The following is a 12,553-nucleotide window of genomic DNA, read 5'->3' on the forward strand; positions in this document are numbered from 1 at the left end:
ACAACCCCTCGGTCACAGCGGGCGTCCAGTACAGCTCATTTTATACAAGATTCACATGCGACTTCACTGACGTCTTTCTGTCCACCGCCATTTATTGCTCAGTTCTTGCACTCGTTTTTGGTTTCAATCAAACCTCATGTCATTTCAGACAAGTGTGTCAAATTTACCTCTCTGCCTACATTATTCCTTAGTGTAGTGACCATCCACATGAGTGCTAAAAGGAACTTGTTAAACTTCGGTTACACTATAAATCAGTCTAATCTAATAACTGTAAATTGAATTAAATACCTGGGTATTAGTATTACGAACAATTTAAATTGGAAAGAACACATAGAAAATGTTGTGGGGAAGGCTAACCAAAGGATGTGTTTTATTGGCAGAACACTTAGAAAATGTAACAAACCTACACTACGTTTGTCCGTCCTCTTTTAGAATACTGCCACACCGTGTGGGATCCTTAGCAGTAAGGACTGACGGAGTAAATCGAAAAAGCTGAAGGAAAGGCAGCACGTTTTGTATTATCGCGAAATATGGGAGAGAGTGTCACAGAAATGATACAGGATTTGAGCTGGAAATCATTAAAAGAAAGGCGTTTTTCGTTGCGTCGGAATCTTTTCACGAAATTCAAATCACCAACTTTTTCCTCCGAATACGAAAATATTTTGTTGAGACCGACCTACATAGGGAGGAATGATCACCACGATAAAATAAGGGAAATCAGAGATCGTACGGAAAGATACAGGTGTTCATTCTTTCCGCGCGCTATACGAGATTGGAGTAAAAGAGAATTGTGAAGGTGGTTCGATGAACCCTCTGCCAGGCACTTAAATGTGATTTGCAGAGTATCCATGTAGATGCAGATCTATATGTAGCATCTTTTCAAATGTTAACGGACTTTTGGGTCCCCTGTACATTATTTCGCTGTTATGACTTACGTTAGCGATGAGACTTCAGATGAATATCTGGAACCAGTTCTACACCATTTACAGTGCTTCAAGGTGACCAGTGCGCTGTTTTAATAGGGTGTCTAAAGTTTTGTACGGCGAGCTTATAAAAAAAAATGGCTCTGAGCACTATGGCACATCTGTCATCAGTCCCCTAGAACTCAGAACTACACTACTGGCCATTAAAATTGCCACACCAAGAAGAAATGCAGATGATAAACGGGTATTCATTGAACAAATATATTATACTAGAACTGACATGTGATTACATTTTCACGCAATGTGGGTGCATAGATCCTGAGAAATCAGTACCCAGAACAAACACCTCTGGCCGTAATAACGGCCTTGATACGCCTGGGCATTGGGTAAAACACAGCTTGGATGGCGTGTACAGGTACAACTGACCATGCAGCATCAACACGATACCACAATTCATCAAGAGTAGTGAGTGGCGTATTGTGACGAGCCAGTTGCTCGGCCACCATTAACCAGACGTTTTCAAATGATGAGAGATCTGGATAATGCGATGGCCAGAGCAGCAGTCGAACATTTTCTGTATCCAGAAAGGCCCGCACAGGATCTGCAACATGCGGTAGTGCATTATCCTGCTGAAATGTAGGGTTTCGCATGGATCAAATGAAGGGTAGAGCCACGGGTCGTAACACATCTGAAATGTAACGTCCACTGTTCAAAGCGCCGTCAGTGCGAACAAGAGGTGACCGAGACGTGTAACCACATGCACCCCATACCATCACGCCGGGTGATACGCCAGTATGGCGATGACGAATACGCGCTTCCAATGTGCGTTCACCACGATGTCGCCAAACACGGATGCGACCATCATGCCGGCCGGAGGGGTCGTGCGGTTCTAGGCGCTACAGTCTGGCGCCGAGCGACCGCTACGGTCGCAGGTTCGAATCCTGCCTCGGGCATGGATGTCTGTCATGTGCTTAGGTTAGTTAGGTTTAATTAGTTTTAAGTTCTAGGCGACTGTTGACCTCAGAAGTTAAGTCGCATAGTGCTCAGAGACATTTGAACCATTTGAACCATCATGATGCTGTAAGCAGAACCTGGATTCATCCGAAAAAATGACGTTTAGCCATTCGTGCACCGAGGTTCGTCGTTGGGTACACCATCGCAATCCCTCCTGTCTGTGATGCAGCGTCAAGGGTAACCGCAGCCATGGTCTCCGAGCTGATAGTCCACGCTGCTGCAAACGTCGTCTAACTGTTCGTTCAGATTGTTGTTGTCTTGCAAACGTCGCTATCTGTTGACTCAGGGATCGAGACGTGGCTGCACGATCCGTTACAGCCATGCGGATAAGATGCCTCTCATCTCGACTGCTAGTGATAAGAGGCCGTTGGGATCCAGCACGGCGGTCTGTACTACCCCCCTGAACCCACTGATTCCATATTCTGCTAACAGTCATTGAATCTCGACCAACGCGAGCAGAAATGTCGCGATACGATAAACCGCAATCATGACAGGCTACAATCCGAACTTTATCAAAGTTGGAGACGTGATGGTACGCATTTCCTCTCCTTGCACGAGGCATCAGAACAACGTTTCACCAGGCAACGCCGGACAACTGCTGTTTTTGTATGAGAAATCGGTTGGAACCATTCCTCATGTCAGTACGTTGTAGGTGTCGCCACCGGCGCCAACCTTGTGTGAATGCTCTGAAAAGCTAATCATTTGCATATCACAGCATCTTCTTCCTGTCGGTTAAATTTCGCGCCTGTAGCACGGCATCTTCGTGGTGTAGCAATTTTAATGGCCGGTAGTGTACTTAGGCCTAACTAACCTAAGGACATCACACACATCCATGCCCGAGGCAGGATTTGAACCTGCGACCGTAGCGGTCACGAGGTTCCAGACTGAAGCACCTACAGGGTGTTTCAAAAATGACCGGTATATTTGAAACGGCAATAAAAACTAAACGAGCAGCGATAGAAATACACTGTTTGTTGCAATATGCTTGGGACAACAGTACATTTTCAGGCAGACAAACTTTCGAAATTACAGTAGTTACAATTGTCAACAACAGATGGCGCTGCGGTCTGGGAAACTCTATAGTACGATATTTTCCACATATCCACCATGCGTAGCAATAATATGGCGTAGTCTCTGAATGAAATTACCCGAAACCTTTGACAACGTGTCTGGCGGAATGGCTTCACATGGAGATGAGATGTACTGCTTCAGCTGTTCAATTGTTTCTGGATTCTGGCGGTACACCTGGTCTTTCAAGTGTCCCCACGGAAAGAAGTCACAGGGGTTTATGTCTGGCGAATAGGGAGGCCAATCCACGCCGCCTCCTGTATGTTTCGGATAGCCCAAAGTAATCACACGATCATCGAAATATTCATTCAGGAAATTAAAGACGTCGGCCGTGCGATGTGGCCGGGCACCATCTTGCATAAACCACGAGGCAGTTTGTACCGCCACAAATTCACGAAGAATGTCCAGATAGCGTGATGCAGTAATCGTTTCGGATCTGAAAAATGGGCCAATGATTCCTTTGGAAGAAATGGCGGCCCAGACCAGTACTTTTTGAGGATGCAGGGACGATGGGACTGCAACATGGGGCTTTTCGGTTCCCCATATGCGCCAGTTCTGTTTATTGACGAAGCCGTCCAGGTAAAAATAAGCTTCGTTAGTAAACCAAATGCTGCCCACATGCATATCGCCGTCATCAATCCTGTGCACTATATCGTTAGCGAATGTCCTCTCGTGCAGCAATGGTAGCGGCGCTGAGGGGTTGCCGCGTTGGAATTTTGTATGGATAGAGGTGTAAACTCTGGCGCACGAGACGATACGTGGACGTTGGCGTCATTTGGACCGCAGCTGCAACACGGCGAACGGAAACCCGAGGCCGCTGTCGGATCACCTGCTGCACTTGCTGCGCGTTGCCCTCTGTGGTTGCCGTACGCGGTCGCCCTACCTTTCCAGCACGTTCATCCGTCACGTTCCCAGTCCGTTGAAATTTTTCAAACAGATCCTTTATTGTATCGCTTTTCGGTCCTTTGGTTACACTAAACCTCCGTTGAAAACTTCGTCTTGTTGCAACAACACTGTGTTCTAGGCGGTGGAATTCCAACACCAGAAAAATCCTCTGTTCTAAGGAATAAACCATGTTGTCTACAGCACACTTGCACGTTGTGAACAGCACACGCTTACAGCGGAAAGACGACGTACAGAATGGCGCACCCACAGACTGCGTTGTCTTCTATATCTTTCACATCACTCGCAGCGCCATCTGTTGTCGAAAATTGTAACTACTGTAATTTCGAAAGTTTGTCCGCCTGAAAATGTACCGTTGTCCCAAGCATATTGCAACAAACGGTGTATTTCTATCGCTGCTCGTTTAGTTTTTATTGCCGTTTCAAATATACCGGTCATTTTTGAAACACCCTGTAGAAGCGATCTGCAAAAGCGGCCGGCGGTGAGCTTATATACGGAGAGCTCAGTTGCTACAGTCGACGTCCGCGGGAGGCAAGGTCTCTGCTTCGAGTCTCGGCCCAGCACGCATTTTGAACCTGCCTAAAAGTCGTGCAGGGACTTGCAGGTTGGGACGCAGAGGCGGCGCAGCGGGCAGGTCACGACCAGAGCGGGGCGTGCAGCGGCGTGCGTCCAGCAGCGCTCGTGGGGCGTGAAGGCTCGCGGCCTTGGCGCTCGCGAAATTCCCCACAGAAGGCTCATCGCCGCTCGCCATCGCCGTCGCCATCGGCAGTCGCCCCACGTGCTGCCCCGGCAGATGCGACTATATAAGAGAGGACAGCGCCCATCCCACTTACAGTCCGACCCGTCTGCACGAGCGGCTCTTCCAGTCTCGAGATGAGGACTCTGGTGAGTACTGTTCTCTGCACTGGTCGCTCATCACCCGTCTCCAGTAACTGGAAATGCTGATTCTCACAGTACTTGCACCAACAGTTCTAAGCTGTTTTCACGTCTCAGGAAATTTGCGACTGTGTTGCCACTGGGGTAATTTGAATGGTCACCAACCAGCCAACTCTTAGACTTGCTTCATCTCAACCACACTTTATTTTCCTTCTCTTTTCCGGTGCCTATCTTTTCTTTTTGTCACCGTCATGTCCTCTTGCTCAATTGCTTCCCTTTTTTCCGTTTTAAATGCTCATATGTATTCCTACTGGTTTGCTGCCTGTATGCGTCTCTATATGTTTTGTCGTAATATGACTGCATCGATATGTATATTCCAAACGCCATTTTATGGTGTGTACCGGAGGGTACTTTGTTTTCTACTTTTATTTCCTCCCCTTTCGTTTCGAGTAGGGAATGGTGCGGGGTAAGAACGATTGTTGGCAAGCTTTCGTGTGAGCTCAAACCTCTCTATCTTCATCATCTTTTCGAGAGATGTATCTAGGAGGAAACGTTATATTTGCTGACGCTTCTAGGAACGTACTCTCTCGGAATTCAAAAGCAGCCAGCACCGTGGTACACTAAAAAAACGTACGTATAATGAAAGGCGCTGTTCTTGTTCGCATCTTCCCGATTTCTTCTATCAGCCTCCCTTGGTAACAGCTCAGACTGGTCCATTTTTAAAAATATTGTTATTATTATTAAGCCTGCGACTTTGCTTCCGCCGGTTTCTCTCGAATTTCGAGGCTTTATTGTGAGAAACTTACGAAACCCGTACGATTCGAAGGTCATCTACCACCGTTCGGGTGGCATACGAATTCTGCGGCAAAAAATTAGGGGTCTTTTGAGGAGATTCATGAATCGATCCAATTTTGAACTTGCTCTTATGATCGGATGAGCTAGTCAGCCCGGTCGTGCACGACTGATCGAAAACGGTGGTCGTTAGAGGGAGCAATGTCTGCAGAATATGGCGGGTGGGGTAGAACTTCCCATTGAAATGTTTACAAGTATGTTTGGATAGGTTTTTGCGACATAGGGCGAGCACTGTCATGCTGAAAAGTCACCTTTTCATGTCTGTTGCTGTTTGTAGCTTTCAGTGATCGGCTCAAACGCATCAACTGCTTTCGCTAACGATCTCCTGTGTTTGTTTCCGTCGCTTTCAGTAGCTTCAAAAACCTTATCTCTTCTACCTCCGTGCCATTCTTCCACATCAGAATCAAGTTTCTTGAAGCACTGATACCAGTGTTTGCATGTTCTTTCACCAACATGTGGCTCACCACAGGTCTTACCCAGCATTTTATGAACCTCAGCCGCAGATTTATCAATGTTAAAGCAGAAAATTAAAACTTCCCGCGAATGACGAGAACTAGGCTCTTAAGTTGATTTACTCTATCGAGAATAACATTATAATGCAATCACAAATTAGCTAACATTCTGATGGCGTTGTGTTTACAAATGCCTACGCCTATTGTATGACACTTGCGAGCTGCCACCTGCGTTACCACTTACCACTCTTGCCATCTATTGCAATCGGCGAAAGCAAAGTTGTAGACCTGATATTATTGTTATTATTGGTTTAAGATATTTTTAAAACATTCTGTTCTGAATGGCAGTAAACTATTCCAATCCTTTCTTCATTTGAATCTGGTTCATTCGTTCATCTGGTTCTATACTTATGCTGGTTAAGACAATTTCATCTTCCTCCAGGCACGTTATAACCAGTTTCTATGTCTGGCACATCGCTGTAAGTTTGCAATTTGTAGAAACTCCTGAACAAGAGTTTTGGCAGTGAAGGGACTTGGAATAGGAAATTTTCAGTTTGGGCAATTGAATCTCTTCCTTTGCTTTTTATTTATAACTGTGAATATCAGTGAGCACTTTTCTTCGTTTTCTCCCATTTTTAATGCTTGTTAACATTAATCAGGATTCCTTCCCAAGTCGATAATTACGAGCATAAAGTCGCTGCATTAAACTGGTATATTGGTTACATCTGGAACCAGAGCGCATTGCGTGAATGTGTTATAACGTTTCTCATTGTTACTTGCTTTTCCTCTAAGTCAGGTGTCTCCTTAATAGAGTGAGTATCATACATATATAATTAAGCTTAGAAAGACAGACGTAGCGTTCAGTATGTGGGTGGACTACACATTCTGAGGATTATTCCAATAAGTATCAGAGTGGCATTTGCCTGTACTACGATCGGTTTTAAAAGGTCGCAGCTCTTTAAAATGCTCCGTGTTCTAGCTCTCAGATATTTAATGGATGACACTGCTTCCAGTGATTGTTCGACAGTCGTGCTATCATACAATAAAGGGTCTTCCCGCCGGCTTGCAATCTGCAATGCGTTACGTTTATGTTGAGTGACAACTGCCAATCGCTGCACCAAAGCTCGATCCTCTGGTTCTCACTCTGAGTTTCGCTACAGTTTCCTAGCGCTGCGGCTCCTCTGCATACAGCAGCATCACTCGCAGGAAGCATCATGGAGCTGTCGAGGTCACCTACTTCGTAATTTATGTACTGTATATTGTGAACATTAATGGTCCTACAGCACTCTATATGCACACCAGCCAAGTTACTTTGACGTTTCAAGATTGTCTTCGTTAATAATGACGTGTTGTCTTCAGTTGCTAGGGTATTTTTAACCCAATCACAACGCTGGTGTGACAGTCCGTACGTCCGTATTTTGCCCATTAGATGACAATATTTCCGTCTCTCCCAGCAATTCCCATCATGCAACTCTCTCTTTCTCGCTGAGTAACCCTTGGTGTTTCATCGGTTTTGCTTTAAAACTCCACACCTCACTGCCATAAATCAAACCTGTCAATAAACATTTTCCATTCCACAGACATTGGGTGCTGCGTTTAGTGAACGAATTAATTTACCAATAGCAAGGCTATTTTTGATCTTACTTTTATATCTGCTGCTTAATCAGCCGATGGTTTCAGTTCCCTTAATAAAAGACAACATCATCAATTGATTTAGTGACTTCATCTACTACATACTCCGCAAGACACTACAGTTTTAGTGGCCGAGCGGTTCTAGGCGCTACAGTCTGGAACCGCGCGACCGCTGCGGTCGCAGGTTCGAATCCTGCCTCGGGCATGGATGTGTGTGATGGCTTTAGGTTAGTTAGGTTTAAGTAGTTCTAAGTTCTAGGGGACTGATGACCTCAGCTGTTAAGTCCCATAGTGCTCAGAGCTATTTGAACCATTTTTGAACTACAGTTTTATACTCATCCACAGGCTCAACATAAACACTGCAATTCACCGTATGAGTACTCCCTACAATACTTTACTGCAAAGTTGATGAACGCCAATACCAAACCAGCTGCCCTCTTATATTACCAAGAAAGCATTGCGGAACTCACTCATGCTCAAGCTCAGCATTAACTATGGAATACAGGTGTTAATACTACATTTCTCAGTTAAAAACCTTTCGATATTGCAAGAAATTGCATGTGGCGGTGGAATGCACTTGTATGATATAGTCAGTTTATGGTATATTAATTGTCACTGTCAGAGACAGCAAAGGACTTGGAAGAGCAGTTGAACGGAATGGATGGTGTCTTGAAGGCAGGATATAAGATGAACATCAACAAAAGCAAAACGAGGATAATGGAATGTAGTCGAATTAAGTCGGGTGATGTTGAGGGTATTAGATTAGGAAATGAGACACTTAAAGTAGTAAAGGAGTTTTGCTATTTGGGGAGCAAAATAACTGATGATGGTCGAAGTAGAGAGGATATAAAATGTAGACTGGCAATGGCAAGGAAAGCGTTTCTGAAGAAGAGAAATTTGTTAACATCGAGTATAGATTTAAGTATCAGGAAGACATTTCTGAAAGTATTTGTATGGAGTATAGCCATGTATGGAAGTGGAACATGGATGATAAATAGTTTGGACAAGAAGAGAATAGAAGCTTTCGAAATGTGGTGCTACAGAAGAATGCTGAAGATTAGATGGATAGATCACATAACTAATGAGGAAGTATTGAATAGGATTGGGGAGAAGAGAAGTTTGTGGCACAACTTGACCAGAAGAAGGGATCGGTTGGTAGGACATGTTCTGAGGCATCGATGGATCACCAATTTAGTATTGGAGGGCAGCGTGGAGGGTAAAAATCGTAGGGGGGAGACCAAGAGATGATTACACTAAGCGGATTCAGAAGGATGTAGGTTGCAGTAGCTACTGGGAGATGAAGAAGCTTGCACAGGATAGAGTAGCATGGAGAGCTGCATCAAACCAGTCTCAGGACTGAAGACCACCACAACAACAACAACAACATGTATATATATATATATATAAAACAGTATTAGTTTCGGTATCCCTGGGTGGATATGGAGAGAAGAAAAGAGAAGGGGGTTAAAATTTGGGATGAATGGATATCTACGAAATCTCACTATTTTTAGCTCTTTAAGTGCTTTATAGGATATACAGAAGTGTATATATATATATTAGTCAGATTTCGTGGATATCCATTCATCCCAAATTTTAACCGCCTTTTCTTTTATTTTCTTCTCTCCATATTCAATATATAAATAGAAATACGCTCAAGTTGATAATGTAGATTCTGTTGCTACCTGTTGTTGGTGGCGGAGTGTGCGGTTCAGACGCCGACAGAGGAGCAGGAGTCTGACAGTCCTGTGGTGTTGCAGACGCTGTTGGTGTTGGTGACGGCCCTGGTGGGCGTGGCGCTGTGCGTCCCGTTGCCGCTGCCGCTGCCCGGCCCCATGCCGGCCGCCCCCGCCGCCCCACGGGAGTCGCTGCGCGCCAGCGAGCAGTTCTACTACCCGTACGCCTACTCGTACTACCCGTACGGGTACTACCTGCTGGGCTGAGGCGGCGGCGCCCTCTACCCGGCACCCCGCACCTGCTCACCGACGCCCGCGACGGACTCTCCACGGACCCGGCTCTCGCTTTCTCTACTTGTCAATTAGCCTTGTAGCGCATAATAAACAAACACTCCTGGCCAAAGCGCGTCTCTTATTTCACAACATAACTGCCAATTAACACACTTATTATAAAGGCTCCTTTGAAAAAATTTAAATTTGTTTACTACGAGTAGACAACATTCCATTGGAACCACTGATGCCCTTGGGAGAGCCAGTCCTGACAAAACTCTACCATCTGGTGAGCAAAATGTATGAAACAGGCGAAATACCCTCAGACTTCAAGAAGAATATAATAATTCCAATCCCAAAGAAAGCAGGTGTTGACAGATGTGAAAATTACCGAACAATCAGTTTAATAAGCCACAGCTGCAAAATACTAACACGTATTCTTTACAGACGAATGGAAAAACTAGTAGAAGCCGACCTCGGGGAAGATCAGTTTGGATTCCGTAGAAATACTGGAACACGTGAGGCAATACTGACCTTACGACTTATCTTAGAATAAAGATTAAGGAAAGGCAAACCTACGTTTCTAGCATTTGTAGACTTAGAGAAAGCTTTTGACAATGTTGACTGGAATACTCTCTTTCAAATTCTAAAGGTGGCAGGGGTAAAATACAGGGAGCGAAAGGCTATTTACAATTTGTACAGAAACCAGATGGTAGCTATAAGAGTCGAGGGACATGAAAGGGAAGCAGTGGTTCGGAAGGGAGTAAGACAGGGTTGTAGCCTCTCCCCGATGTTATTCAATCTGTATATTGAGCAAGCAGTAAAGGAGACAAAAGAAAAATTCGGAGTAGGTATTAAAATCCATGGAGAAGAAATAAAAACTTTGAGGTTTGTCGATGACATTGTAATTCTGTCAGAGACAGCAAAGGACTTGGAAGAGCAGTTGAATGGAATGGATGGTGTCTTGAAGGGAGGATATAAGATGAACATCAACAAAAGCAAAACGAGGATAATGGAATGTAGTCGAATTAAGTCGGGTGATGCTGAGGGTATTAGATTAGGAAATGAGACACTTAAAGTAGTATAGGAGTTTTGATATTTGGGGAGCAAAATAACTGATGATGGTCGAAGTAGAGAGGATATAAAATGTAGACTGGCAATGACAAGGAAAGCGTTTCTGAAGAAGAGAAATTTGTTAACATCGAGTATAGATTTAAGTGTCAGGAAGTCGTTTCTGAAAGTATTTGTATGGAGTGTAGCCATGTACGGAAGTGAAACGTGGACGATAAATAGTTTGGACAAGAAGAGAATAGAAGCTTTCGAAATGTGGTACTACAGAAGAATGTTGAAGATTAGGTGGGTAGATCACGTAACTAATGAGGAGGTATTGAATAGGATTGGGGAGAAGGGAAGTTTGTGGCACAACTTGACCAGAAGAAGGTATCGGTTAGTAGGACATGTTCTGAGGCATCAAAGGATCACCAATTTGGTATTGGAGGGCAGCGTGGAGGGTAAAAATCGTAGGGGGAGACCAAGAGATGAATACACTAAGCAGATTCAGAAGGATGTAGGTTGCAGTAGGTACTGGGAGATGAAGTAGCATGGAGAGCTGCATCAAACCAGTCTCAGGACTGAAGACCACAACAACAACATACTACTACTAGGCTAATTACTGTTTAGCTCTACAGGACCTTTATACTGAAATGTTTCCCACACCACCTTGCATTGTCTTTCTATGTGTGTGACCAACTGTATGTCCACTGTTGTGGGTAAATACATACAGCGTACACAGGGCGATGTGTGAAACTGATAGCGACTACACACTTCCGCTGTTGTAGAAATTTGCTCCAGTGCTGCAGATACCGTGTTGAGCTGAAAGTGGTAACCAAAGTACGGAGAAATATTCTTCGGGGCTCTGTTGCGTAGCAATCGGATTGCTTTCAGTTCTGAGAAATGTCCAGGTACAATTGTGGATTTGAATGACTTCTTTTCGGAAGAAAGCATCGAACTATTTCACTAGAACTGAACGCTCCCGTCGGAATTGTTCTCAAGCTGGTATTTATTATTAAATCACAATAGAAGCATACACTGGTTGTAGAATAACACGTACCTTCTTGAAATGAACAATATTTTATTCTTCTATTAACTGATTTCCTTCCATATACATCTATATTTTACAATATGAATCAAAATCTCGCAATGGCGTCGATTTTTACATCACAAGAATGGCTCTCCTCTTGTAAAACTACTCTTAACAATTATGTGAGCGCTGACCGCCACAGAGTAATAAATACTCGATTAAAATTTGGAAGTGTTGCAGTCGAGAAAATACTATCCGTTCTGTATGTAATAGTCTATATGTTACATTATTACTTTAAAACACACAAATGATCAGTAAGTGATATCAAATCAAGGAGAAGTATTATTAAAAGCCAGTTACAAGTTATATGTCTTTCGAAATAGAAGGTATTCGAAAATAATAAAAATTTCCATTTACAAAACAAGTTATGTTGTTAAGAGGGTTGGGTTGTTTGGGGCAGACCAGACAGCGAGGTCATCGGTCTCATTGGATTAGGGAAGGAAGGCGGCCATGCCCTTTCAAAGGAACCATCCCAGCATTTGCCTGGAGCGATTTAGGGAAATCACGGAAAACCTAAATCAGGATGGCCGGACGCGGGATTGAACCATTGTAACCTCCCACTCACTTATCGACCTTAATGACAGTGAAAAATTAAACCGCGTGTACCTAATGGAAATTTGGGAAAAGCAATCGTCACCGAAGTTAATCTGTCGGTAAAGAGGGAGGAAAGGGTTACATCTAAATGAAAGGAAAAATGCTAATGAAACAGGCGGAAATTAATTTTGAAAAGGGGTAAAGTTAATAAAGAAA

At 44.1% G+C, this 12,553-nt stretch overlaps 1 long non-coding RNA gene across 1 annotated transcript; it reads left to right on the plus strand.

Moving 5' to 3' along the window:
* The first annotated feature begins 4,652 nt into the window (after positions 1–4,652).
* LOC126176893 (uncharacterized) lies at positions 4,653–9,796 on the plus strand. Its single transcript, XR_007535687.1, has 2 exons — positions 4,653–4,793; positions 9,478–9,796. It is a non-coding gene; the product is annotated as an uncharacterized LOC126176893 (long non-coding RNA).
* The last annotated feature ends 2,757 nt before the right edge of the window (positions 9,797–12,553 follow it).

This window comes from Schistocerca cancellata, chromosome 3, assembly GCF_023864275.1.
Source record: "Schistocerca cancellata isolate TAMUIC-IGC-003103 chromosome 3, iqSchCanc2.1, whole genome shotgun sequence".
Taxonomy (NCBI): Eukaryota; Metazoa; Arthropoda; class Insecta; order Orthoptera; family Acrididae; genus Schistocerca; species Schistocerca cancellata.